We start from the raw sequence: 27,360 nt of genomic DNA, 5'->3' as shown, positions 1-27,360 counted from the left end.
GAGCTGGGGAAGGAAGCCAGCGCCCCGCCCCCCGCAGGAAGGGCCGATCCCCAGTGGTCTCGCAGAGCTAGGGAGAGAAGGCGGTGACCTCATCCTGCAGGAGGAGCCGCTCCCCAGTGGTCTCGCAGAGGTAGAGAGAGAAAGCAGCGCCCTAATCCCGCAGGAAGGGCCGCTCCCCAGTGGTCTCGCAGTGCTAGGGAGAGAAGGCAGCGCCTTAATTCTGCAGGAAAGCCAGCTCCTCGGTGGTCTTGCAGAGCTAGGGAGAGAAGGCAGCGTCCTAATCCCGCAGGAAGGGCCGCTCCCCAGTAGTCTGGCAGAGCTAGGGAGAGAAGGCAGCTCCCTTATCCCGCAGGAACGGCCGCTCCCCAGTGGACTCGCAGAGCTAGGGAGAGAAGGCAGCGCCTTAAATCTAAAGGAAAACCAGCTCCTCAGTGGTCTCGCAGAGCTAGGGAGAGAAGGCAGCGTCCTAACCCCGCAGGAAGGGCTGCGTCCCAGACCCCTGGCAGAGCTGGGGAAGGAAGCCAGCGCCCCGCCCCCCGCAGGAAGGGCCGATCCCCAGTGGTCTCGCAGAGCTAGGGAGAGAAGGCGGTGACCTAATCCCGCAGGAGAAGCCGCTCCCCAGTGGTCTCGCAGAGGTAGAGAGAGAAAGCAGCGCCCTAATCCCGCAGGAAGGGCCGCTCCCCAGTGGTCTCGCAGAGCTAGGGAGAGAAGGCAGCGCCTTAATTCTGCAGGAAAGCCAGCTCCTCGGTGGTCTTGCAGAGCTAGGGAGAGAAGGCAGCGTCCTAATCCCGCAGGAAGGGCCGCTCCCCAGTGGTCTGGCAGAGCTAGGGAGAGAAGGCAGCTCCCTTATCCCGCGGGAACGGCCGCTCCCCAGTGGTCTCGCAGACCTTTTTAGAGAAATTAGCGACCTAATCCGGAAGGAAAGGCTGCTCCCCAGTGGTCTCGCAGAGCTAGGAAGAGAAGGCAGCGAGCTAATCCCGCAGGAACAGCCACTCCCCGGTGTTCTCGCAGAGCTAGGGAGAGAAGGCAGCACCCTAATCTAGCAGGAAGGGCCGCTCCCCAGTTTTCTCGCAGACCTAGTGAGAGGAGGCTGCGCCCTAATCCAACAGGAAGGGCCGCTCCCCAGTGGTCTCGCAGAGCTAGGGAGAGAAGGTAGCGCCCTAATCCCACAGGAAGGACTGCTCCCCAGTGGTTTCTCAGAGCTAGGGGTTGAAGGCAGCGCCGTAATCCCGGAGAAAGGGCCGCTCCCCAGTGGTCTCGCAGAGCTAGGGAGAGAAGACAGTGCCCTAATCCCGCAGAAAGGGCCGCTCCCCAGTCGTCTCGCAGAGCTAGGGAGAGGAGGCAGCGCCCTAATCCCACAGGAAGGGCAGCTCCCCAGTGGTATCGCAGAACTAGGGAGAGAAAGCAGTGCCCTAATCCTGCAGGAAGGGCCACTCCCCAGTAGTCTCGCAGAGCTAGGGAGAGAAGGCAGCGCCCTTATCCCGCAGGAAAAGCTGCTCCCCAATGGTCTCGCAGAGCTAGTGAGAGAAGACTGCGACCGAATCCCGCAGGAAGGACTGCTCCCCAGTGGTCTGGCAGAGCTAGGGAGAGAAGGCAGCGAGCTAATCCCGCAGGAACAGCCACTCCCCGGTGTTCTCGCAGAGCTAGGGAGAGAAGACAGCACCCTAATCTAGCAGGAAGGGCCGCTCCCCAGTTTTCTCGCAGACCTAGTGAGAGGAGGCTGCGCCCTAATCCCACAGGAAGGGCCGCTCCCCAGTGGTCTCGCAGAGCTAGGGAGAGAAGGCAGTGCCCTAATTATGCAGGAAGGGCTGCTCCCCAGTGGTCTCGCAGAGCTAGGGAGAGAAGGCAGCGCCCTAATCCCACAGGAAGGACTGCTCCCCAGTGGTTTCTCAGAGCTAGGGATTGAAGGCAGTGCCGTAATCCCGGAGAAAGGGCCGCTCCCCAGTGGTCTCGCAGAGCTAGGGAGAGAAGACAGTGCCCTAATCCCGCAGAAAGGGCCGCTCCCCAGTGGTATCGCAGAACTAGGGAGAGATGGTGGTGTCCTAATCCCTCAGGAAGGGCCGCTCCCCAGTGGTCTCGCAGAGCTAGGGTGAGAAGGCGGCGCCCTAATCCCGCAGGAAGGTCCGCTCCCCAGTGATCTCGCAGAGCTAGGGAGAGAAAGCAGTGCCCTAATCCTGCAGGAAGGGCCACTCCCCAGTAGTCTCGCAGAGGTAGGGAGAGAAGGCAGCACCCTTATCCCGCAGGAAAAGCTGCTCCCCAATGGTCTCGCAGAGCTAGTGAGAGAAGACTGCGACCGAATCCCGCAGGAAGGACTGCTCCCCAGTGGTCTCGCAGAGCTAGGGAGAGAAGATAGCGCCATAATCCTGTAAGTAGGGCCACTTCCCAATGGTCTCGCAGAGCTAGGAAGAGAAGGTAGCACCCTAATCCCGTAGAAAGGGCCGCTCCCCAGTGGCCTCGGACAGCTAGGGAGAGAAGGCGGCACCCTAATCCCTCAGGAAGGGCCGCTCCCCAGTGGTCTCACAGAGCTAGGGTGAGAAGGCGGCGCCCTAATCCAGCAGGAAGCCAGCTCCCCGCCCCCGCAGGAAGGACCGATCCCTAGTGGTCTCGCAGAGCTAGGGAGAGAAGGCAGTGCCCTAATTCCACAGGAAAGGCCTTTCCCCAGTGGTCTCACAGAGCTAGGGGAGAAGGCAGCGCCCTAATCCCACAGGAAGGGCCGCTCCCCAGTGGTCTTGCACAGCTAGGGAGAGGAAGCAGCGCCTTAATCCCGCAGGAAGGTCCGCTCCCCAGTGGTCTTGCAGAGCTAGGGAGAGAAGGCAGCGCCCTAACCCCGCAGGAAGAGCCGCTCCCCAGTTTTCTCGCAGAGCTAGGGAGAGAAGGCAGCGCCCTAATCCCGCAGGAAGGGCCACTCCCCAGTGGTCTCGCAGAGCTAGGGAGAGAAGGCAGCACCCTAATCCCGCAGGAAGTGCTGCTCCCCACGCCCCTGGTAGACCTGGGGAGGGAACCCAGTGCCGCGCCCCCACGGTAACGGCTGCTCCCCACTCCCGTCGCAGAGCTAGGAAGGATCCTAGCACACCACGCGCCCAGAACGGCCGCTCTCCAGTCCCCTCGCAGAGCCGGGGAAACAATCAGGCGCCCTGCCCCTGCTAATACTGCTGCTTCCCACTCCTCTCGCAGAGCTAGGGAGAGAAGGCAGCACCCTAGGCCCGCAGAAAGGTCGTTCCCAAGTGGTGTCGCAGAGCTACGGAGAGAAGGCGGCACCCTAATTCCGCAGGAAAGGCCTCTCCCCAATGGTTTTGCAGAAAAGGAAGAGAAGGCAGCATCCTAATACCGCAAGAAGGGCTGCTCCCCAGGCCCCTGGCAGAGCTGGGGAGGGAAGCCAGCTCCCCGCCCCCGCAGGAAGGACCGATCCCTAGTGGTCTCGCAGAGCTAGGGAGAGAAGGCAGTGCCCTAATTCCACAGGAAAGGCCTTTCCCCAGTGGTCTCACAGAGCTAGGGGAGAAGGCAGCGCCCTAATCCCACAGGAAGGGCCGCTCCCCAGTGGTCTTGCAGAGCTAGGGAGAGAAGGCTGCGCCCTAATGCCGTAGGAAGGGCCGCTCCACAGTCGTCTCGCAGAGCTAGTGAGAGAAGGGAGCGCCCTAATCCCGCAGGAAGGGCCGCTCCCCAGTGGTCTCGCAGAGCTAGGGAGAGGAAGCAGCGCCTTAATCCCGCAGGAAGGTCCGCTCCCCAGTGGTCTTGCAGAGCTAGGGAGAGAAGGCAGCGCCCTAACCCCGCAGGAAGAGCCGCTCCCCAGTTCTCTCGCAGAGCTAGGGAGAGAAGGCAGCGCCCTAATCCCGCAGGAAGGGCCACTCCCCAGTGGTCTCGCAGAGCTAGGGAGAGAAGGCAGCACCCTAATCCCGCAGTAAGTGCTGCTCCCCACGCCCCTGGTAGACCTGGGGAGGGAACCCAGTGCCGCGCCCCCACGGTAACGGCTGCTCCCCACTCCCGTCGCAGAGCTAGGAAGGATCCTAGCACACCACGCGCCCAGAACGGCCGCTCTCCAGTCAGCTCGCAGAGCCGGGGAAACAATCAGGCGCCCTGCCCCTGCTAATACTGCTGCTTCCCAGTCCTCTGGCAGAGCTAGGGAGGGATGGCAACGCCTTACTCGCGCAGGAACGGCCGCTTTACATTCCCCTTGCAGACCTGGAGAGGGAAGGCTGCGCCCCTCCCCGGCAGGTCTGCACACTGGCCATGGCCATGGCCAGGAGCGCAGAGCAGAAGCTGCTCCAGCCCTGCAGCCTGCGGGCAGCGCATTGGGGTGGGGGCAGCACGGAGCAGGCAGAGCCCAGGTGAGCGGGGGGCGGAGACACAAGTGGGGCGGACACGCTCCTGCCAGGAGCTGCCTGGTTCACCCCTTGCCCAGGAGCTGCAGGAGGGGCCCGGATCATGGCTCCGCTGCAGAGCTTGGAGCCCAGGCTGAGCCCAGAAGTGAGAGGATGGGGGAGCTGGGGGTGTAGCAGAGGTTGGAGCCAAGAATTGGTTGGAGATGGGGTTGTGCCACTTCCGCTTGGTGGCAGGGGGGCCCTCTTGCTCTTTTTTTTTTTGCTCCGCCCCCCACATCCCAATATTTCATCTTTGACATCTGGTCAGCCTAGCGTGATATGAAGGAGGATGTCTGGACCAAGGGGCCAGGGACTGGCCTTTGCTAGAGAAACCACTGTCAAGTTTTAGCCAATTAGGACAAGTCAGCAAATAAGAACAACCTCAGGTATCAGTAACTGCTACAGTTTGCAAATTCCTACATACAGCAGTTTCTGGCACTACACCTGCACAGCTCTGCTCCCCGGCTCTTCTCGGGCTCCTGCTCTCTCCTTAGCTCTGCCTCACTCTCGCCCAGGGAGTTCCAGGTCACATGGAGGATGGGACCCCCTGGCCTGGTGACTCCCTCATTACACTGCCTTGCCTGTCAGTGCAGCTAACTTGGAGCTTTGGCCTCTCCCCATTGTCCCTGGGGACTGTCAGTCTCAGGGTCCTGATTTCCCATTGATCCTTCCCCCTTCTATTGGTGCTGGGAACTAGCAAACCAACCCCCCCCACACACACACACTAAGTTTTAGTAAAGGGCCAAGAGCCCCCTTACACAAGCCAGCCCCATGAGGGTCACCGATGTGCAGAGAAGGCAGCACAAGCTGCTCCCATGGTTTAATGGGCAGCACTCAGGACTCTGAATCCTGTAATCTGAGTTCAAATCTCAGTGGGACCTTGTGTTGGCTTGTGGTCATAGGCGGCAGGTTATATACATTTGTGGTGCTCGTGCTCCAGGAACATTCAGGGCTGGGGGTCCTGCTCCAGCAATATTTTGAGTTGGGTCTCTTCCCCTGGCCCCTAAATGGAACCCCTCCCCTCTGCTGTGGTGCGTCCCTGCCTGACAAAAAGCAGCATGTGCCTGTCCCCTGCCTGCTCCTGCTGCTGGAGTAGAGGGATTCTGGGCGGAACTGCTGCCCCAGAGTCCTAGTGCAGGCTGCCCTCAGCCTCTCCAACACCCCCAACCCTGAGCTCCCTCTGAACGCTGATACTCTGCCCCAGTCCTGAGCCCCCTCCTGCATCATGAATCCCTCATCCTCAGCCCTACACTCCCTCCCAGAGGGTGCACCCCTTCCCACACACTCCTTCCCATCCCCAGAGCCTGCACCTCTCACCCCTTCCTACAACCCTGCTGGAGCCTACACCCAGCACCCAAACTCCATCCTAAAGCCTGAATCCTGCACCCTAATCCCCCCCAAACCCCCTCCCAGAGCCTTAGGCAGGTGGAGGTGGAGTTTGGGGGCGGGTTCTGGGCACCACCAAAATTTCTACGAACTTGCCACCCACCCATGCTTGTCGTAATGCCCCAGAGCTCAACTCCCCTGTCTCCATCTGTGTAAGAGTGAATCTTTCCCCTCCTGCTGGGTGACTCACACCTCCGAGAGCCAGGTCTTTGGCAGGGATGGCCACAATGGGATAGGGCTCTAGAACTTGCTACCCTGATAGTTGGGATTCTTGCTCCTGCACCTGATGTTCACAAGCTTCGCCCTTGTGCTTTCTACCACACGTTTCCTCTGGCCTACATGGCGCTTGAAGAAAGGAGTGCCAGCGCTGGGATTAATAGTCAGGGCTTGGCAGGAGGGAGGAAGAGTCCCAGGCTGGAGCCCCACACACCTTCCCTCCTCCGGGCACCTAGAGCAGAGGCAGCCCAGCTCTGTCCGCTGGATACCTCAGCAGAGTAGGTGAGTTCATGTAAATACAGTCTGGTCCCAAAGCTTCCCCCCAACCCTGGTCATCAGTAGCTGCCAGGGGAGAGCTCATTCACACCTCGCTTACAAATCATCATTTGAAATTCTAAGGTTGGCCAAAACTGCCGATGCCAATGCACCAACATTGTCAGCAGACACAACAGCTGTGTGAGGAAACCCGGCTTTGTCCAGACTTTCCAAACCTATTTGACTTTCTCAGGTTCAAGTAGTTTTCATACGTTGTATCTGCTTTTAAAGTGTGTGTTAACGTTTCAATTTCCATTCAAATTTGCAACCAATGACAACATTGGCAGCGCTGCATGTAACTACCTGACCACTGAGGGAGGGGGTGTTGGGGAAAATCGGGGAAGGGGGTGTACAGCCCCCTGGCTGGGGGGCGTATAGGGAATGCCCAGTTTCACTGAATTGAGTCTCCTACTGCAGCACCTTAGTAGGTTACATCAGAGAGGAGCTGCAGTGTCTAGGCGGTGGGATGCTTGTGCCTTTAAGAGCCCAGCCCTGGGAAGTCCATGCTGAGAGGTGCTGCCTGTGGGAGGGGAAATAAAAAAGCCCTCTGCTCCCCCACCCATGTTTGCAAACACTGGAGTCTCAGCCCACCCGGATAACTGTTCCCCCTCGGCCCCTGACTGTGCTGGGGTTTAACCCTCTGGCAGCGCCTCCCTCTGGGCTTAACTCCGGCTCCTTCCCACCTCCCTGACTTTGCCTTCAGTCCCTCTCCTAACTCTGCCTCCAGCTGCTTGACCCCCGACCCTGGCCGCCTACTCCTCTGATTTGCCCTCCTTTGCCCCTTTTTAATCCCTGTAAAAAGTAGTCGATGCTGTGTCCCATTCTCTGGAGGGAGGGCTGGGCGCCTGGCCCCTGCCTGCGCAGTGCCCAAAGTGCCCCATGATCTTGTGGATGTTTGCTTAGTGCTGCAGGGTCACTCGAAAGGGGAGAGAGACACGGTTAGGAGGTGATGCAGCCAAGGGTGCCTCACCCAACACTGAGATGCAGCCACCTCTGGGGTGATTTACACAAGTCAGCAAATGAATATGGAACAAGAAACACATTGAAAGGATCGAGGCAGCTGCAGGAGGTGGAGAAAAGCAGAAAAAGCAGTAGCCCTGGATCCCAGCCCTGTCCCTCCCCCACTCTACCCCCTAATCTCCACTCCCCTCCCACATTTGAGGGGAGAACCCAGGAGTCCTGGTCCCCAGCCTTGCCCACCCCCATATTTTGATATGGCTCCATCCAACAGCTGCCTCCACAATTGCAGGGCAGTGCCATGGGGCACACCGGGGTCTGCCTGTTTGCACGGGATGGGCAATGGCAGTGCTCCAGGATGGGGAGAGATGATGCTAAGGGAGAAGAAGCAGCAGACAGCTCCCATGACAGAGAAAGAAATGCTAGGGGGTGCCGTGCTGCAAGGAGTGAATGAGGTTGGCAGGGAATGGGAGGATCTTCCCTCACAGCAGGTGCGTCTGTTTCCCTCCCAATTCCTCCCCAGCCCTACCCCAGCCCAGGCTAATCCCAGCCCAGCTACCAGGATTAAATTTGGCCTGGATTCCCCAGTTGCTGGGGGTGGGGCGTGGGGCTGGGAAGAATGAACCTCTATTCCTCCTTCCCCAGACACAGTTGCATGGGCACAGACCAAAGGAGCCTGCAGCACTGCTGCCTAGAGGAAACTGAGGCACCAGCCACTGACAGACACATCATGGCTCTCCTCATCCTCATCCTCTTTTCCATATACAACCTTGCCACGGGAGGGGGGGTAAACTCAAGACAGTTGCATAGTTAACCTGTGGAACTCCTTGCAAGAGAATGTTGTGAAGGGCAAGACTATAACAGGGTTCAAAAAAGAACTAGATAAGTTTATGGTGGATAGATCCATCAAGGGCTATTAGCCAGGGTGGGCAGGGATGGTGCTTGTAGCCTCTGTTTGTCAGAAGCTGGGAATGCGCAACAGGGTATGGATCGCTTGATGATTCCCTGCTCTGTTCATTCCCTCTGGGGCACCTGGCACTGGCCACTGTCAGAAGACAGGAGGATACTGGCCTAGATGGACTTTGTGTCTGAACCAGTCTGGCCGCTCTTATGTCTCCCTTGGCGCAGCAGTGACACCCAGTGGGCAGTCAGAGTAATGCACAGAAGGTGTTTTGCTTGGCGCAGCAGTGACACCAGGTGGCCAATCAGGGTAACACACAGAGTATGTTTCCCTTGGAGCAGCAGTGACACCTCGTGGTCATTCAGGGTAATGCACAGAAAGTGTTTCCATTGATACAGCAATGACACCCAGCGGTCAGGTGGTGTAATGCACAGCATGTGTCTGCCTTCTAGGAGCAGTGACACCCACGGACCAGTCACGGTAAGGCACAGAGCGTGTTTCTCACCAAGCTGGGTAATGCACAGAGCATGTTTCCCATGGAGCAGCAGTGATACCCAGTGACCAGCAGGAGTGGCATCAGACTCTTCTCGTTTGGTGGGAGACTGAGGTGGGTAGACAAAAAAAATTGGGGGGCTGTGCCCCCCCATCACCTGGCCTCTCCCATGCCTCTGCTCCTTCTCAATTAAAGACCAGGCTCGTCTCCTCTCCCACTGGCTAGGGTTTACAGCAATACAACCTTTATTAAAATAAAATAGTGAACAGTTTACTTTCAATAAGCTAAATCTGTCCAAATTTTAGTATTAAATCCAAAGTTCTTAAAGATCCCATCAACAACCAAAACCTAAATGAAAATTTGAAACCAAAAACAATGCTTAATTTAAAACCCAAACATTAAGAAAAACTTTGTTTTTAAAAATAAAAACTAACAAATGCCATAAATTAATAATTTCAAGGTTTTATCAAAAAGGTGTGCTACAGCAGGATGATAAAATAACATCAAATAAATAAGCCTGAACTCTAAAACCTCCTATAAAGGAATTGTATCCTTGAATACTGGCCAAATCTGTATAAAATATGCAGAAGTATGTCAAAACTGGTGTTGCAGGTCAGCCATTCGAATCCAGCAAATGTCAATTAAAATCTCCATTCCAACTTAAAAAAACAAAACAACCCAATAAACCAAAACAGTCACCGGCTGAAACAAACCTGCACAGAAGCAAAATTAAACCTGTGCCAACATTGGAACAAATGATGTAAATGTCTAATTCTAACTTCTTGTTTCTTGCAGGAGGAAAGTGTTTTGCACCCCAGTAACCAGGATATCACTGCAGCTTTCCTTTCACGAAATAAGATTTTTACCAAATATAAATTGCCCTCAAATTTCTCTAAGAGAAATTGAAATTGTATCTTTGCACTAATATCCCAAGTGTGCAAGTCCATCCCCTCAGAGCAGCCCCACACCCTGAGCCAAGTGGAGAATCCCAACTAGTTTGGGCATTTGTAACCCTGGGGCCTGAAGCTGATGAGAGAAAGGGAAGTGAGCCATCTTGGAGCTTTCCGATACCACCTGCTGGGAGCACAGGGAATTGACTGAGCGACGTTCTGGCTGATTTTGACCTTGTTCTCCACCAGCAGGCTCCACTGGAGAGCTCGGGAGTGACATGACCATGGGAGCACCCTATTTACATATTAAAATTTGGCATTTGGGGGCCATTGGGGTGAAATGTGGGTACTTTTGGGGTTGGGTCCCACATGCGAAGGGATGTGGACAATTTGGAGAGGGTCCAGCGGCGGGCAATAGAAATGATTAGGAGGCTGGGGCACATGACTTACGAGACCCTACAGGCCATATCCTGTATGTTAAGCTAAGGCAAGGTTAGCATATCTATATTGTGACCTTTTACTAAGAAAGCAAAGTTGACCTGTATCTTGTTACTTAAATAGATAAGTACTCACGCCTGTCTAAGACCTTTACTTAGACCAATCGACAATGGAGAATGGCATGGGTTTTTTTTTCAGTATTCTACCCACAGACTTAACAGGTACAACACAAGGGAACTTATGTGCATATGTACATGTCATCAACATGCACAAACATACTAGCCTGTGAAGTAAGTGTACCCTAACGTTTTGTGGGTGAGGAATGAAATTTGGACATAGGAGGAAGGATTTCCGGTGCTTGTGCCCTATAAAAGAGGTAGCCCACCGCACTAGAGCACTTCACTCTATCATTCTGACTTACTTCCTCCACTCTCTCTCTATGTACTAGCAGTAGGCTGTACTTGTTCTTAAACTTTAAGTTTCAAGGGAACTAGACTAAGCTCCATTTCCATAAGTTTTTATTCTTTGTTTATTAGGTTTTGATTTTAAGTTTAACTTAGTCAAGTAAACCCTAAGTAACAGTAACTTTTTCTCAGCGCTGCATCTTTCACTCAAGAATTGAGAAACCTGGACTGCAAGGCTGGTTCTGTGTCTCTTACCACCAGGTTATCAAGGAAGTGTGGTAAGAGACATTAACCTAAACTTTGTTGCATATAATGCCCTATGTATCTATTGAATAGCAGTAAAGCAACTGTAACTTTGTAACTCAATTAAATTAAATAAAATGTAAGCTAATAAATTAAATTTTCATCATATTATCCAAATTAATATTATTAGTACACCCTAAATCAGGGTACATGGGACAGAGAGTTGGAGTGCAGGTGGATGAGGGCACTGGCCCTGGGAGTGCAGGCTCTAGGGTGGGGTTAGAATGAGAGGTTCAGGGTGCAGTAGAGGGCACGGGGTTAGGGCAGAGAATTGGGCTGTCAGGGCTCTGGAACAAGACCAGGAAAAAGAGAATTGAGGTGAAAGAGGGAGATCAGGCTAGAGCAGAAAGTGGTGGGGGAAAAAGAAGTTTGAGCTGTAGATGGGAAGAAAAAACTCAACCCCCCTCTTATCAGGGCATCAAAGAACTAGATGAAAGACATCTCTCCCCCACTGCAATAGCAACTCCAGTGGGCCTGGGCTGAGGGGAGAACTCCTCTCCCCAGCAGCTCCAGCTGGTTTGGGCTACAGACATCTTACCTGCACAGATCTGGTGTTCTTGGGCTGGGACAGGGGAGGGGCTCCTCTCCTCTCCATTTGGGACATGGCGGGATGAGAGATGTGACAGAGATTTACGGGAAATCATTATTTGCCTGATTCATGTGCCAGTCCTAGTCTCTGCTGACTCAGACAAGCCATTTATCCTGCATGCTGATGCCAGTTTGGAGGCTTTGGGAGCAGTCTCGTACCAGGAAGTGGAAGGCAAATGTAAATCTGTAGCCTTTGCCAGCTGAGGACTGTCTGATAGCGAAACTTGCTATCCCATCCACCAGCTGCAGTTCTTGGGCTTGAAATGGGCCATCACTGAGAACTTTGGAGACTACTTGTGTGGTGCTCAGTTTCAGGTATGGACAGAGAACAATCCACTGACTTATGTGTTAACAAGGGCTAAGCTGGATGCTGCAGGGCAGAGATGGGTGGCTACTTTTGCCAGCTGTGACTTCAGCATTCAATACCAATGATTTGGTATAATAGGGAGTGTGATTTACCAGGAGCACCAATTCTTGGTTGTGGGGAGGATGTAAGCAGGGTCAGAATGAACTCTACCCTGACATCTGTTGGTGATGTGTTGTAAAAGTCTTTTGTTGCTGATGTGCATGGTCACACCCACCCCGCATTGCATGATGGGGGTGCTTGTCCAAATGGTCATTTCGGCTGCTGTGAGACCCCCAGTCTCTTTCTTATTAGGGCAGGAGTAATAAAGTGTAGTTATCCTGGTGATATGAATCAAGGACAGTAGAACGGTCCTTAGCAGTTCATGCTTTTGGGAGTCACCCGAACCTACATATATCTCATTAGGCAAGGGACATGGGTTCCAAAGCATAGTGAAATAAAAAAGGTTGAAAATGAATATTTAAATTTAGTACTATGGGGTTTTTTTTAAGTTTCTAATTGCAGGTTTTATGGCTTTTTTTCTTTTCTAGTTTAAAAATAAAGTTTTTTGTAATTGTAGTACAAATTCAGTTCTATGCTACAGACCTAAAATCACTAATAGTTAAGTATAAATTTTAGATGTACTTAAAGTGGGGGGTTCTGATCTCACTTCCACACTGAAAGTTGTAAGCAACTTCACAGTTAGGTAAAATGTTTTTTTCCACTCTGACTGCATGGAAATTTTGCAGGTTGGACTCAGGGAATGCAGCTGGGGAGCAGGACTGTTGTGGCACATGCCCCATTTCTGCAACCAACATTTGCTACCTCACTCCATAATGCCACACACAGAGCGACCTTTTACCTTTCAGAACCAGAATATATCACAGAAAAGATCTAATAGCATAAGCTTAAGATGAGAAACTGTAGCACTAACAGCAATTTTAAGAAATTCAAAAATGTCTCTGTCTTTACACACCAGGAACAACAAAAAGGAAATCAACTAAAACAACCACAGACAGCTAAACACCCATTCTTACCTCCCACATGCTTTTGGCATTTGGAACCCATACCCCTTAATGGTGACTACTTTTCAGGTGAGGGTGAAGCTGAAGGCTTAACTGAAAACAGTTTAAGAAGTGCTCCCGTCTCTGGCACTCAGCTATCCAGCTCCCAATGGGGTCCAAACCCCAAATAGATCCCTTTTACCCTGTAGAAGTTGTAATATCCTGTGACCAGGACAGCTGCCTAGCAGACTGCGCATCTGCCTGCCAGCGTGAGAGCGCATAAGTTGCTAATCCAGATAGTGGTGGCTGAGTGGCAGCGGTCATGAAAAATCAGCAGAATGGTGCAGCAAAAGTGTGCTGGGCCCATAACCCAGAGATTAATGGATCAAAGCCATCTTCTGCTACATGTGTGCTTGCTTCTTTTCCCTCAGGGCCTTCCAGCAAGGCAGTGACCAGCAGAGCACCAAGAGCCTAGGCCATGAGGCTACCTGGACTGAAGGCAAGAGGCAGGCCTGGATATGGCGAGGGCCTCCTGTCCTGGAATGAGGCTGCAGTACTTCCTGGTCCCCTTTTCCCACCCACACTGGCAGGCAGCGTGTGCTGCGGGAGAACAGGAAGGAGGCTCTCGGGACACCAGGCAGTGCTGTGTGTGTGGCTGTCAGGGGAAAGAGCCTAGGCTCCTGATTCAAACTGCCATTGACTGGCGTGGCTCTGCACACCGTCAGCCAGGGCAGGCTAGGCTGCGGACGTGACTCAGGTGTGAGCAGCATGGCCGCGCTTTCCTGACAAGGCGTGAGGCAGGCCAAGAGCTTTGCACAGCCTACAGGGAAGTGGGAGGGAGGTGTCTTTGAGCCGGCGTGTCTCGTCTGCTTCTCCTTTGCCACTTGGGTGGAGGCGGGGAGAGAGCGAAATGTTCCTGGCTGAAAGTTTTTGTGCTCGGCCTTGAGGATTAAACCTGAGCCTCTGGAACAGCTGCTGGGAGATGGGTTTCTGAATGACATCCAGCCCGGTCTTTGGGCCACTAGCTGAACGCACTGAGGCCAAGAGGCAGCAAAATGGGACCTTTGAGGCTCTCCGCAGGCAGGGCCAGCTTTAGGAAGTGCGGGGCCCAATTCGAACATATTCGGCGGGGCCCCGGCAGGGATGACAAAAAAAAAAAACATGTAAATAAAAGCCTTTCATTTCTTAGCAGCCGGTTCCCTGTAAAAAGTTCTGATTTAAGGGATGTGCCACAGTATGTATTTTTTGTACCAATAGGATTACCATACATCCATATTTTTAAAAATTTCTCCCAGATGGTCTATTTAAGAACCAAAAAGCTGGACATGTCCAGGAAAATACGGATGTATGTTTACCCTACCTAAAATTCTTTTTTAAAAAGATGGGCCTGAACTAGAAATGAGCTCCGTTTCACATGTGTGGGTCCCCGCCACTCCCTGGGGGTGTGCTAGGGTGAGCAGATGTCCCGATTTTATAGGGACAGTCCCGATTTGGGGGGTCTTTTGCTTATATAGGATCCTATTACCCCACCCTGTTCCAATTTTTCACACTTGCTGTCTAGTCACCCTGTGCACATGTGTGGGTCAGAGCTGTTCACTGCCCCTCTCATTGCAGCGTGTGTGCAGGGTTACTGCCCTGGGAACTGCAGGGCACCAGTGGACATGGGGCTGACTGGAGGCAGGGATGGGGCTGACTGGAGGTAGGGTCTGGCTGCAAGCAGGGCAAGGCATGCGGGGCTGGCTGCAGACAGGACAGGGGGTGCAGGACTGGCTGCAAATGGGCTGCTGCAGGCAGGGCAGGGTGTGTGGGACTGGCTGCTGACAGGGGCTGGCAGCAGGCAGGGGGATGTGGGGTGGAGTGGGCTGGTTGGCTTCAGGCAGGGCCTCAGGGGAGTGCACAGGGGTTGGCAGGCCTGGAGACAGAGGAGTGTGGGACTGGCTGGCTTAAGGCAGGGGAGTGCAGCAAGGGTTGACTGGAGACAGGGCACGGGGTGCGGGGCTGGTGCAGGCAGGGCAGGGGGTGCAGCAGGGGCTGGCTGTGGGCAGGGGTGCGGGTACAGGGGGTACAGCCTACCCTGTACGGTAAGTGCCCCCTCCTCCACCAAGGTAGCAGCAGCAGCGCAGGGCTCGGGGGCTATTTAAAAAGTCTGGGGCTCCCCTTGCTTCTACCGCCCCGGCCCTTTGAATAGCCGCGGGAGCCCTGGGGAAGTGGCAGGGGATCCGGGGGCTGTTTAAAGGCCGGCGCAGGTAGAAGCAAGGGGAGCCCCAGACTTTTTAAATAGCCCCCAAGTCTCCAGCAGTGGGGTTCTGGTGGCAATTTAAACAGCCTGAGGCTCCAGTCCCTGCTGGGAGCCCCAGGCCCTTTAAATTGCCCCCTGGGGAAGCTGGGCCACCCTAGTACAGTGCACCCAGCATGGGCTTGGGTGCGCGGCCCGATTCAGGGGAATTGGTTGAATTGGCCTAAAGCCGGCCCTGCCCGCAGGAAAGCAAGGAAGTAGCACAGGCTTATCACTGTCCCTGGGTGGGCTTAAACCACCATCCTTTCAGTTAAGAGCCAAACGTGCTGACCCATTGCACCACAGAGACACAGACAGGCCAGGCTGTATGGAGCACAACAGTCAGGAATCAGCTCAGGGTCCGGTCTAGCACATGCATGCAGTGGTTGGACAAGCAACAGCAAGGAACTGGACTGGTGCGGAGTGAAAGATCTGTGGGAAGGAACCGAAAAATAGTACTGGGGCTGCAGTACAGGGCTTGCATACACTTTCTTTGGGCCTGTTTTCGCTGGAAGAGTTAGCAGGGCAAGCTTGTTAGTCACAGGTAAGGGGGTGAGTTTATGCAAATTCTGGACTCTGGGGACCACAGCTGGGGTGGGACAGGCACAACTTTTGTGGCACATGCACCCTCTCTGCAACCAACCTTTGTTACTTTCACTCCTATAACAGCACACACAGAGCAACCTTTTACCTTTCAGCACCAAAATATACTGTAAGAAGAAATCTAATAGCATAACTTTAAGATGAGAAACTTCAGTACTAACAACAATTCTAAAGATATTCAAAAATACCTCTGTCTTTAGACACCAGACACAAAATCAATCAGACCAAAAACAAACATCTATTTCTACTTCCCACGCACTTGGGGACGGGGGGCGGGTTTGGAACCCATACCCCTTAATGATGAGTCCTTTCCAGGCGAGGGGCAAGCTCTCAGGCCTCAAATGCCAGGTACAGTTACTTTCTCCTTGATCCAAACTAAACAGGAAAATACACTTGATTACTCCTGCCCCAATAACAAAGAGATGGGGGATCCCACAGCAGCTGAAATGACCATTTGGACAAGCACTCCCCTCATGCAATCTGGGGTGGGTGTAACCATGCAAATGACATCAGCCCCAAAAGGCCTTTACAACAGATCACCAACCAGATGGCAGGGTAGAGTTCATACCGACCCTGCTTAAACTAGATTGTGGCAAAGATTAAAAACACTGAATGTTAAAACTCACCAAACGCGGGTGAATCCATTCTCATTGTCGTACCCGCTTCTTAACTCCACACCTGAACGTAGCCCTCACATGGAACAACATACCCTCCTAACTCAGTGTCTGTACGTTAACCTTTTACCCCCAGTCAGGGCTATTGCAGATTCTGTATTCCTTACGCCACCCGATCTTAAACCGAACTTCGCACCCTCTGGGTAATCTGTACATTGTTCCCTGATCACCAGAAACTTCTACACCTAAATGCTGTACCGTACACCTTTTTCTTCTTTGAACGTCATCTTACTAAAATGTTGACATTTGTTCTAGATCCCGGCTCCTGTTCCCTTGCAAGGCGTGTACCTTTGCTCCAGGTTTTAGTCAGCTAATACAGCGGGGGCAGGGTGGGGGCCGATTGAGCCAGAGGCGCTTGCCTGCTGCAGACACGGATCAAAGGCTGAACCTCATCCCCCACGAGCTGAAGGCTTAATTGAAAACAGTTTAAGCAGTACTCCCGTCTCCGGCACTCAGCTACCCAGCTCCCAATGGGGTCCAAACCCCAAATAGATCCTTTTTACCCTATAGAAGCTGTAAAAGCCTGTGACCAGGGCAGCTGCCTAGCAAGCCGGCGCATATGCCTGCCAGCGTGAGAGCTCGTAAGGCACTAATCCAGATAGAGGTGGCTGGAGTGGCAGGGGGAGTAAGAGCCAGCAGAGTGGTGGCAGCGGACGCGTGCTGGGCCTCATAACCCAGAGGTCAATGGATCAAAAGCCATTCTCTGATACACAGCACATTGTCTCTTTCCCTCTGGGTCTTCAAGCGATCAACAACCCTCGGCTTGCGGGCCCAAGCTCTGTCTGCCATGTGCCTGGGCAGCAGCAGGACAGTCTCAAGAGAGCAGCTCCCACCCATTATCTCTTGTAGTGGAAAGGGAAGTAGAATGGTGGTTGGACTTTTGCTATTTCTGTTCAGGGAGTCAGTGGCTGTGAGGCAACCCTTACTGATAATGGCAGGGGAAGAGTTCTCTCTTCTGCATTGATGCTGCAATTTTTTGTTGTGCCCTTTCTCTCCCCCCTTCAATGCAGGCAGGTAGGCTTGGTGGCTTGGGGATGTGGGTCAAGCCTGGTTTCTTTGGCAGACACCTGGTTGAGAAGTGGTGCTTCTACGGTCTTGTCTAAACTGACCAGCCCTAATGTCTGTAGCCTCGTCTCATACTTTGGAAGCCTTTTATTTACCCCTTTCCACTGCAAAAAACGACTATTTAGTCCTACTCTTTCTTTCCAAGCTGCTAACCAGTTACTGATCCATGAGAGGGCCCCAGCCATCTGGAGTAGCTTGTGACTGTGAGTGGCAACCTCAGGCAGATTGTTAAGAAGCAGAGCACAATCCCCAAACTGGGTTGTGTGTTCTAGACCTTACGTTTCACCAAGTGTCAGATTCTGGATGACACCCCTTTTATGACTTTTTAAAGTCAAACTTGCTATTTTTGCATCATTTGAGGCGTTCTATGCAGAGGACTAGAAATGTGTCTATTAAGCCTGAATGTTAGATCATTTTAACATTGGCTGGAATCACAATGTTAAATTAGTTCTTATGACTTTAATAACTGATACTTCCTCTATCTCAGGACTAGCTATTCAACTGATTTTTGGACTAGGGAGATGGAATAGCAGCTTCCTCCATCCCTTGCACACATCACCCTTGTTACTGTGGCTACTGAACCCCCAGGAGCGGATGGACCTCCCTATGGGGAGAATATCGTGGTTGAAGAGCAGAGAAGAAAAATGGTGTTGTCTGTGTTCCCATTTGGTTTGTTCTGAGTATGGTTTTGAGTCGTTTGTAACTCTTTCATCAGTTATTAGTAACATCTTATTATCAGGCCTCTGAACTGAAAGGCTGCTCTTGCAGGTTTTACTTTGTCGTTGTTTGTAGGTCAAACAGCCGCTTTCTTAGGCCTCGTCTACACTACGCATTTAAACCGAATTTAGCAGCATTAAAACGAATTAACCCTGCACCCGTCCACACAATGAAGCCCTTTATATCGATATAAAGGGTTCTTAATACCGATATCTGTACTCCTCCCCGACGAGGGGAGTAGCGCGGAAATCGGTATTGCCATGTTGGATTAGGGTTAGTGTGGCCGCAATTCAATAGTATTGGCCTCCGGGCGGTATCCCACAGTGCACCCTTGTGACCGCTCTGGAAAGCAATCTGAACTCGGATGCACTGGCCAGGTAAACAGGAAAAGCCCCGCGAATTTTGAATTTCATTTCCTGTTTGCCCAGCATGGAGCTCTGATCAGCACAGGTGGCGATGCAGTCCCAAACCCAAAACGAGCTCCAGCGTGGACCGTCTGGGAGGTACTGGATCTGATCGCTGTATGGAGAGACAAATCTGTTCTATCAGAGCTCCGTTACAGAAGACGAAATGACAAAGCATTTGAAAAAATCTCCAGGCTATGATAGACAGAGTCCACAGCCGGGACTCAGCACAGTGCTGCGTGACAAGCGTAACGGAAGCCAAAGAATCAAATGGACGTTCATGGAGGGAGGGAGGGGAGACTGAGGACTCCAGCGATCCCACAGTCCCCGCAGTCTTTGAAAAGCATTTGCATTCTTAGCTGAGCTCCCAATGCCTGAACAGTCAAACACATTTTCCCAAGTGTTTCAAGGGACCCTGGAGCTAGGCAAAGGGGTCCAACGGGCAGGGCCCCTGGAGCTAGGTTTAGGGGCCCCAGAGATAGGGCCCCTTGAGCTAGGGTTGGGGGACCCATGCATAGGGCCCCTTGACCTAGGGTAAAGGGCCCCATGGGTAGGGCCTCTGAAGCTAGGGTTAGGGGACCCAGGGGTACAGGGCCTGCAGATAGGGTTAAGGGTCCCACGAGAAGGGACCTTGGAGCTAGGGTTAGGGGCCCCACGGGAAGGGCCGTTGGAGCTAGGGTTAGGGTTCCCACATGTAGGGACCCTGGAGCTAGGGCTAGGAGCCCCAGGGACGGGGCCACAGGAGCAAGGGTGGGGGTCCCAGGGGTGGGGTGCCTGGAGCTAGTGTTCGGGTGTCTAGGGGTGGGGCCCCTGGAGCTAGGGTTAGCGGCCCCATGGGCAGGGCACCTTGAGCAAGGGTTTGGATCCCCAGCAATGGGGCCTCTGGAGCAAGGGTTAGGGGTCCAAGGGGTGGGACCCATGGAACTAGGGTTAGGGGTCCCACTGGTAGGGCCCCTGAAGCTAGAGTTAGGGGACCCAGGGGTTAGGGCCCATGCAGCTAGGATTTGGAGCCCCAGAGATGGGGCCCATGGAGCTAGGGATAGGGGTTCCAGGAGTGGGGCCCCTGGAACTAGGGTTAGAGGCCCCACGGGTAGGGCCCCTGAAGGTAGGGTTAGGCACCCCAGGGGTAAGGCCCCTGGAGCTAAGATTAGGGGTCCCACGGGTAGGTCCCCTGGAGCTAGGATTATGGGTCAAATGGGCACGAAGCCAGGAGCTAAGGTTAGAGCTCCCACAGGTAGGACCTCAGGAGCTAGGGTTAGGGGCCCCACGGATAGGGCCCCTGGAGCTTGGGTTAGGGATCCTAAGGGAAGGGCCTCTGGAGCTAGGGTTAGGTGCCCCACGGGCAGGAGCCCAGGAGCTAGATTTAGGGGCCCCAAGGATGGGGCTCCTGGAGCTAGGGTTAAGGTCCCCACGGGTAGGGCCCATGGAGCTAAGGCTAGGGGCCCCATGGGGAGGTCCCATAGAGCTAGGGTTAGGGTCCCCACGGGTAGGGCCCCTGGAGATAGGGTCAGGGGCCCCAGGGATAGAGCCCCTGGAGCTAGTGTCAGGGACTCTAACCCCCAGATGGCAAAGTTAGTTGTCTGACCGCGAGAGAGACAGGCAACACCAGCAAGGTCCGATCAAAAGCTCTTTATTGACAAGTGCACGCATCAATATAGAGCAGCTCGTCTCCCGAGAGAACCAGCCCGCTCTTTAAATCTTAGTATAAGCCTATATAGACAGTTCTGTCGCGTCATAAATTATTCACTGGAGCAACCCACTCCCTTCTTTTAACAACTAGAAACTAGACACCTTTAGTATACATACATACCTAAAGTTAGAAATGTAGGGGAGTTAAAAACAAACAACGAACAAAACCAGGGAGTGAAAACAAGGAGGCTGGGAAACTAGGGCTCTTATCAGTTCTTCGAAGGAGCTGCCCTAACACAGCACATCTGGTACTATGCCAGGAATGCAGCTTCTCGCTTATCTCACTTTTTTCCCGGCGCTCTTGTGAGACATGCTGCTGCTTCTCAGTGTTTTCCACTCAGGAATTACCCAAAAAACCTCTGTTAGCCTGACTTTGGTCAGGTTGGCATACCTGGTTTTGTCTGCAATATCTTTATTCAGGCCTAACACTAGGGATAGGGGCCCCACGAGTACGGTTCCTGGAGCTAGGACTGGAGGCCCAAGGGGTATGCCCCCTGGAGCTAGGTATAGGGGTCACAAAAGTAGGGCCTTTGGAGCTAGGGTTAGGGCCCAACGGGTGGGGTCCCTGAAGCTAGGGATAGGAGCTCCATGGGTAGGGCCCCTGGAACTAGGGTTAAGGGCCCCAGGGATGGGGCCCCTGAAGCTAGGGTAAAGGGTCCCAGGGGTGGGGCGCCTGGAGATAGGTTTAGGGGCCCGACGGGTATGGCCCCTGCAGCTAGGGTTAGGGGCCCCAATGGTAGGGCCCCTGGAGCTAGGTTTGGGGTCCCACGGGTAAGGACTCCTGTAGCTAGGGTTAGATCCCCATGGGTTGGGCCCCTGGAGCTAGGGTTAGAAGCCATAGGGATCGGGGCCCTTGGAGCTAGGGTTAGGAGTACTGGGGGTCAGGCCCCTGGAGCTAGGGTTAGTGGCCCACGCATATGGCATCTGGAGCTAGGGTTAGGGGACACAGGGGTAAGGCCCCTATAGCTAGGGTTAGTGGTTCGCATGGGTAGGGCCTCTGGAGCTAGGTTAGGGGCCCCACAGGAAGGGACCCTAGAGTTTGGGTATTAGGGGCCCCAGGGCTGGGGCTCATGGTGCTAGGTTAGGGTCCTAGGGGTGGGCACTGGACCTAGGGATAGGGGTCCTAGTGGTGGGGTGCCTGGAGCTACGGTTAGGGGCCCCAGGGGTAGAGCCCATGGGACCTAGGGTTAGGGGTCCCATGGGTTGGGACACTGGAGCTAGGGACAGGGGCCCCATTGGTAGGGCCCCTGGAAATTGGGTTAGTGGTTCCACTGCTTAGAGCCCCTGTAGCTAGCGTTAGGTGGGCGCATGGCTAAGGCCCTTGGAGATAGGATTGTGGGCCCCAGGACTTGGCCCTTGAGCTAGGGTTAGTGGTTCGCGTGGGTGGGGCCCCTGGAGCTAGTGTTTGGTTTTCCAGGGGGTGGGGTCTATGGAGCTAGGGCTAAGGACCCCACGGGTAGGGCCTCTTTAGCTAAGGTAAGGGCCCTACGGGCAGGGTGCCTGGAGCAAGTGTTAGGGACCCCACGGGTAGGGCCCTTGGAACTAGGGTTAGGAGCCCCAGGTATGGGGCCCCTGGAGCTAGGGTTAGGGGATGCAGGGTTGGGGTCCCTGGAGCTTGGGTTAGGGGCCCCACGGAGAGGGCCCCTGGAGATAGGGTTAGTGGCGCAAGGGGTAGGGCCCCTGGATCTTTGGTAACGGACCCAATGGGTAGGGCTCCGGAAGCTAAGGTTAGGGGTCCCATAGGTAGGGCCATTGGAACTAGGATTATGATTCCCACATGTAGGGCCCCTGGAGCTAGGGTTAGGGTTCCCAGGGGTTGGGGCCTCTGGACCTAGTGTTAGGGGCACCACGAGGACGGCCCCTGGAGCTAGGGTAAGGTCCCACGGGTAGAGCCCTTGGAGCTAGGGTTAGGGGAACCACGGGTAGGGCCCCTGGAGCTAGGGGAAAAAGCCCCACGAGTAGGGCCCCTAGAGCTGGGTTAGGGAAACCAGGGATGGGGCCCCTGGAGGTAGGGTTAGGGCCCCAAGGGTTAGAGCCCCTGGAGTTTCCATTAGGGGTCCCATGGGTAGGATCCTTGGAGCTAGGGTTAGGAGCCCTAGGAGTAGATCCTCTGGAGCTGGGGATATGAGCCTCAGTGGTAGGGCCCTGGAGCTAGGGTTAGGGGTCTCACGGGTAAGGCCTCTGGAACTAGGGTTAGGGGCCCACAGGTAGGGGCCCTGCAGTTAGGGTTAGGGGTCCCACTGGTAGGGCCCCTGGAGCTAGGGTTGAGGGGTCTCACGGTAGGCCTCTGGACTAGCGTTAGGGGCCCAGATAGGGGCCCTGCAGTTAGTGTTAGGGGTCCCACTGGTAGGGCCCTGGAGCTAAGTTAGGGGCCCCATGGAGTAGGTTAGGGGCCCCTGTAGGCGGAGCAAGGTTAGAGACCTTACGGTTAGGGCCCTGGAGCTAGGGTTAGGGGCCTCACAGGTAGGTCTAAGGAGTTAGGGTTAGCAGCCCCATGAGTAGGGCCCCCGGTAGCTAGGGTTAGGGCCCCAGGGGTAGAGGCCCTGTAGCTAGGTTGTGAGGTTTATTTAAAATACATACATCTTTTAAGATCTGCTTCAGAAATCCTAATGTTGTATAAGCAAAGTCTTCATAGTGTTCCCCTGGTCTCTTACTGATAACATTTCCGCATCCGTAACATTTCCACTGCTGAATCTTTCTGCAGTTCAGCTCAGATACTGTATGTCCAAGTCCTCCAACATATAAACGTTTTAAAACTTGTTTTTTCCCCATAATAAAAGTCCAGACTGTTTCATTAGGATGTATGTTTTATCCTTCGCACATGTCCAGCCAGAAAAGGGTAGGGCTCTGGAGCTAGGGTTAGGATCCCAATGGGTAGGGGCCCCTGGAGCATAGTTTGGGGCCCTACGAGCAGGGTCCCTAAGCTAGGGTTAGGGGCCCCAGGGATGGGGCAACTGGAGCTAAGTTTAGGTCACCATGGTATGACCCCTGCAGCTTAGGGTTAGGCCCAGGTATGGGGCACTTGAAGTTACTGTTCAGGCTCCCTGATGGGACCCCTGGATTTAGGATTAGGGACCCATGGGTATAGCCCCTGGAGCTAGGGTTAGGGGCCCCAGGGTATGTGCACCTGGAGCTAGGGTTAGGGGTCCCACAGGTAGGGCCTCTGGAGCTAGTGTTAGGGGCCCCACGTAAGGGCCTCTGGAGCTATGGTTTGGGACCCCTTGGGCAGTGTCCCCTATAGCTAGGGTTAGATGCCCAGGGATGTGCCCAGGGAGCAAAGTTAGGGGTCCCAGGGTTGGGGCCCCTGGAGCTAGGGTTAGGAGATCTCACGCTTAAGGCCTCTGGAGCTAGGATTAGGGGCCACTCGTAGGGCCCCTGAAAGAAGGCTATGGGCCCCACGGGTGGGCACCTGGAGCTATTGTTCGGGGCCCCGGATGGAGCCTCTGGAGCTCGGGTTAGGGGCCCATGGGTATGGCAACTGAGCTAGAGTAAGGGCACAGGGGTAGGCCCCAGGAGCCAGGGTTAGGGGCCCCACGGGTAGGGACCCTGGTGGAGTAGGGACTATCTGGTGTGGGAGATGGGAGAGCAGGGAGTGACGTAAGGTGAGGGACAGGACCTAAGCCTGTAACTCGAGCTAGGCAGCGGGGAGGGGTCAGCAGCACCTTTGCCTGGGAAGCTGGACACAGGAAGGGGCCGGCTGGAGGGAGTTAGTTCAGTTTTGGTTTGGAGCTGGGTTATTTGGAATTCAGGGATTCCAAACTGGAACTAAGCCTTTCTGAACCCCCAGAAGGACTCGATCGAGAGGTCCTGGTTGTGCCCAAAGCTCTGCTGTATCCTTCGTTTCCTGTTGGCCAAAAAAAACCTTTTGTTTTTACTGGCTGCTGAGTCACTGTGTTCCCAGGAAGAAGGGTTCAGGACCGGATTCCCCCACACCGTGACATAAATATTGTGCCCCCCCACTAACCCCCTAAGCCCCTGTGGGACCCCTGCAGCCTGGACGTAGGTATCTGTGCCCCCCACGAACCCCCTAAGCCTCCCAGGGACCCCTTCAGCCTGCATGTAGGTGGAACCCTTCTGCCAGACTGAATTGATAGCAGCAAGGACTGGGTTCAATACATAGGGGTCCCTTCTCTACTACGTAATGCAAACCATCTCGAGCCCCACCCAGTCACATGGGAAATTTTACATACGCACCCCTAAGTGCCTCAAAGAGGCCATACTTCCCCTCTCACAAGCACAGAGTCTGGGTGTAGCATAAAATGTTTAATAACGTGAGATAAACAACATAGCATTAAATTGGGAAAACCTCAATAGGCCGTGTCCTTTTCCCTGGGCTCTTGATCTAGCAATCCCCAAATCACCCCAAGACTCCAAAGTCCAATCCCTCAAATGTTTCAAGGTCCCAACCCAAAATCACCCCAGTTGCGCAACCCCAGAGTTCAAGGAGTCTATCTGCAGGGTTTTTCCCCTGCCAGCCTGGGGTAGAAAGGAGCACTTTACGTGGTCCCACTGCTGACTGCCCTGCCTCTCTGTGGGATTCTGCTTCCCCTTCCCCATGAACTGCTCAGCTTCCATCCCCAGCTACTCTGTTCTGCCAACCGACCGGTGATCTGCTCCAGCTGTCCTAAAAACTAACTCAGCTCACCCTCACTCCGTGGTCTATTCCAACCATCCCAAAACTGCTTCTATCTGTCAGCTGCTCTGCTCCACAATATAACTTCAGACTCCCTTACTGGCTAACAAAGCTCTTTAACAATTTCAGCTTAGGAACCTAGAACTTCATTGTTAAAGAATCAAATTCAACTTTCCTCTTCAACTGCTAAAAAAAAAAAAAAAGTGCAATTCATGTTTTTGGTTCACCCAAGGATCTCACTCCCTTGTCTAGCGAGTGCCACTCAAGTGATGGTGAGAAATCCTGTCTCAAAGCAGTTTTCACAGTTCTCATCCACACAATCAGGTTGAAACACTCACATCTCATGCCCAACAACAAATAAACCGGAGATACCACAGCTGCCAAGCAGCCATCCCAGCTGTCGTTGTTCGTGTCAAGAGGGGTGTGTGTGCCTAATGCAAACCCTGATCAGCCCTGAAATTCTTTTCTACACTCTCCATAATTCACACCAGATGTCAAGGTAGAGTTCATCCTGCTTCTGCTTACATAGTATCTGTGCTCCCCACAACCCCCTAATCCCACCGGACCCATCTAGCCTGGATAAAGTATCTGTGCTCCCCACAAACGCTAGTCCCCCCAGGAACCCACAGCCCCGATGTAGGCATCTGTACGCCCCACAACCCCCTAATACCCACAGACCCCTCCAGCCTGTAGGTAGGTATCTGTGACCCCCAGAGCCACACAAAGACCCTCAGACCCCTACAGCATGGATTGTTGTGTATCTGTGACCCCCACAAGCGCCTAGCTACCCAGGGACCCTACAATCGGGATTAGTATCTGTTCCCCCGAAAACCCTAATCCCCCCCGAGACCCCTCCAGCCTAGACATAGGTATCTCAGACCCCACAACCCTCCTAAACCCCGAAACCCCTCCAGCCTAGACTGCAGGTCTCTGTGCCACTCACAACCCCCTAGGCCACGATGGACCCCTCCAGCCTCGACATAGTTTCTGAGCTCCCCTCACCCCCCTAAGGCCCCCAGGACCCATCTTGCCTGGATGAAGGTATCTGTGCCCCCCACAAACCCCTAAGCCCCACCACATCCCTATAGCCTGGAAGTAGGTATCTGTGCACCCTCACAAACCCACTGATCCTCCCAGCGACCCTAAAGCATGGACATAGGTATCTGTAACCCCAAAATGCCCCAAAGCAACCCTGGACCCCCTACAGCCTCGAAATAGTATCTGTGCCCTGCCCCCCCCCACAACTCTCAAATACTCCCACAACCCCTCCAGCCTGGAAGTAGACATTTGTGACCTCCAGGAACCCCCTAAGCCCTCACCAGGGCTTCTTCAGCCTGGACATAGGCATCTCTGCCTCCCACAAGCCCCCTAGACCCATAGGTCCCCCACCATCCTGGTTGTAGCTATGTGTATGCACACAAAACCCCCTAAGCTCCCCAGGGCCCCCTCCAACCAGGACATAGGTATCTGCAACAACCACAACTCTTTAAGTCCCCCGGATCCCTCCAGACCATGTATGAGCTTTCTGTGCCCCTCACCAACTCCCTAAACCCCAGGGACCACTACAGCTTGGACGTATGTGTCTGTGCTCACCACAACCCCCTAAGCCATCCAGGGACCTCTCCAGCCCGGATGTAGATATTTTGTTGTCCCCTATGAAGTCCCCTAATCCTCATCCCCACCGGAATCCCTCAGCCTAGACTAGCTATCTGTGCCCCTCACTACCCTGAGCCCCAGCAGGGATCTCTACAGCCTCTACGTAGTGTTGATGCTCTGTGCATTACCCTGCGTGGCCACAACGGCGTACTGTTCCTTCTATGAAGAAATGCTCTGTGCATCTACCTGCGTGGCCACAGGGTTGTCACTGTTGCTCCATGCGGGAAATGCTCTGGGCATTTACTGTGATGAGTAGGGACTGTCTGTGTGGGGATGGGAGAGCAGGGGGTGACCTTAGGACCGGACACGTGCTCAGCCTGTAACGTGACTAGGCAGGGGGGAGGGGATCAGCACCTTTGCCAGGGAAGCTGGACACAGGAAGGGGCCGACTGGAGGGAGTTAGTTCAGTTTTGGTTTTGGTCTAGGTTTTTGGAATTCAGGGAATCTGAAACTGGGAGTTAAGTTTCCTGAACCTCCAGAAGGACTCGATTGAGGGGTCCTGCTTGTGCCTCCAAACTCTGCTGTATCCTTCACTCCTGCTGTCCAATAAACCTTCTGTTTTACTGGCTGGCTGAGAGTCACCTTGTGTCCCAGGAAGAGAGGTGCAGGACCGTACTCCCCCACACTCCGTGACAGACCCTCAGACTTCCGGGAACCCTGTAGCCTGGACGTAAGTATCTGTGCCCCCCCACCAAACACCTAAGACCCTGTAGACCCCTCCATCCTGAGCTTAGTATCTTGTGGGCCCCCTCACAAGCCCCCTAAGCCCCCCAGGGATTGATCAGCCAGAACATTGTTATCTGTTGCCCCATATAGACTCCATAAGCCCCCCAAGGACCTCCAGTGTGCACGTAGGTGTATGTGCCCCTCAGAACCCCCTAACCGCCCAGGAAACCCTACAGCCTGGATGTAGGTATTTTGTACCCAACAACCCCCCTATCCCCCCGCCGGGACATCTACAATCTGGATGTAGATATCTGTGCCCCTCACAAAACCTCTAATCGCCCTGGGACTGATACACAGCCTGGACATACATATCTGTGCCCAC

General features: G+C 54.0%; 1 protein-coding gene, 1 long non-coding RNA gene and 1 other non-coding gene across 3 annotated transcripts in view; 1 reads left to right on the top strand and 2 right to left on the bottom strand.

Annotated features, from left to right (window-relative positions):
- The window catches only part of LOC127055901 (zinc finger protein 558-like), a 508,571-nt gene that overhangs the window by 140,446 nt on the left and 340,765 nt on the right, over window positions 1–27,360 (top strand). The window lies entirely within an intron of this gene.
- LOC127055929 (uncharacterized) overlaps window positions 1–27,360 on the bottom strand; it is a 308,434-nt gene that overhangs the window by 120,880 nt on the left and 160,194 nt on the right. The window lies entirely within an intron of this gene.
- TRNAK-CUU (transfer RNA lysine (anticodon CUU)) lies at window positions 15,108–15,181 on the bottom strand. Its single transcript has one exon. It is a non-coding gene; the product is annotated as a tRNA-Lys (tRNA).

Source organism: Gopherus flavomarginatus, chromosome 7 (assembly GCF_025201925.1).
Source record: "Gopherus flavomarginatus isolate rGopFla2 chromosome 7, rGopFla2.mat.asm, whole genome shotgun sequence".
Classification (NCBI taxonomy): Eukaryota; Metazoa; Chordata; order Testudines; family Testudinidae; genus Gopherus; species Gopherus flavomarginatus.
The sequence above is the reverse complement of the archived record's forward strand: the minus strand, read 5'-3'. Positions and strand labels throughout refer to the sequence as shown.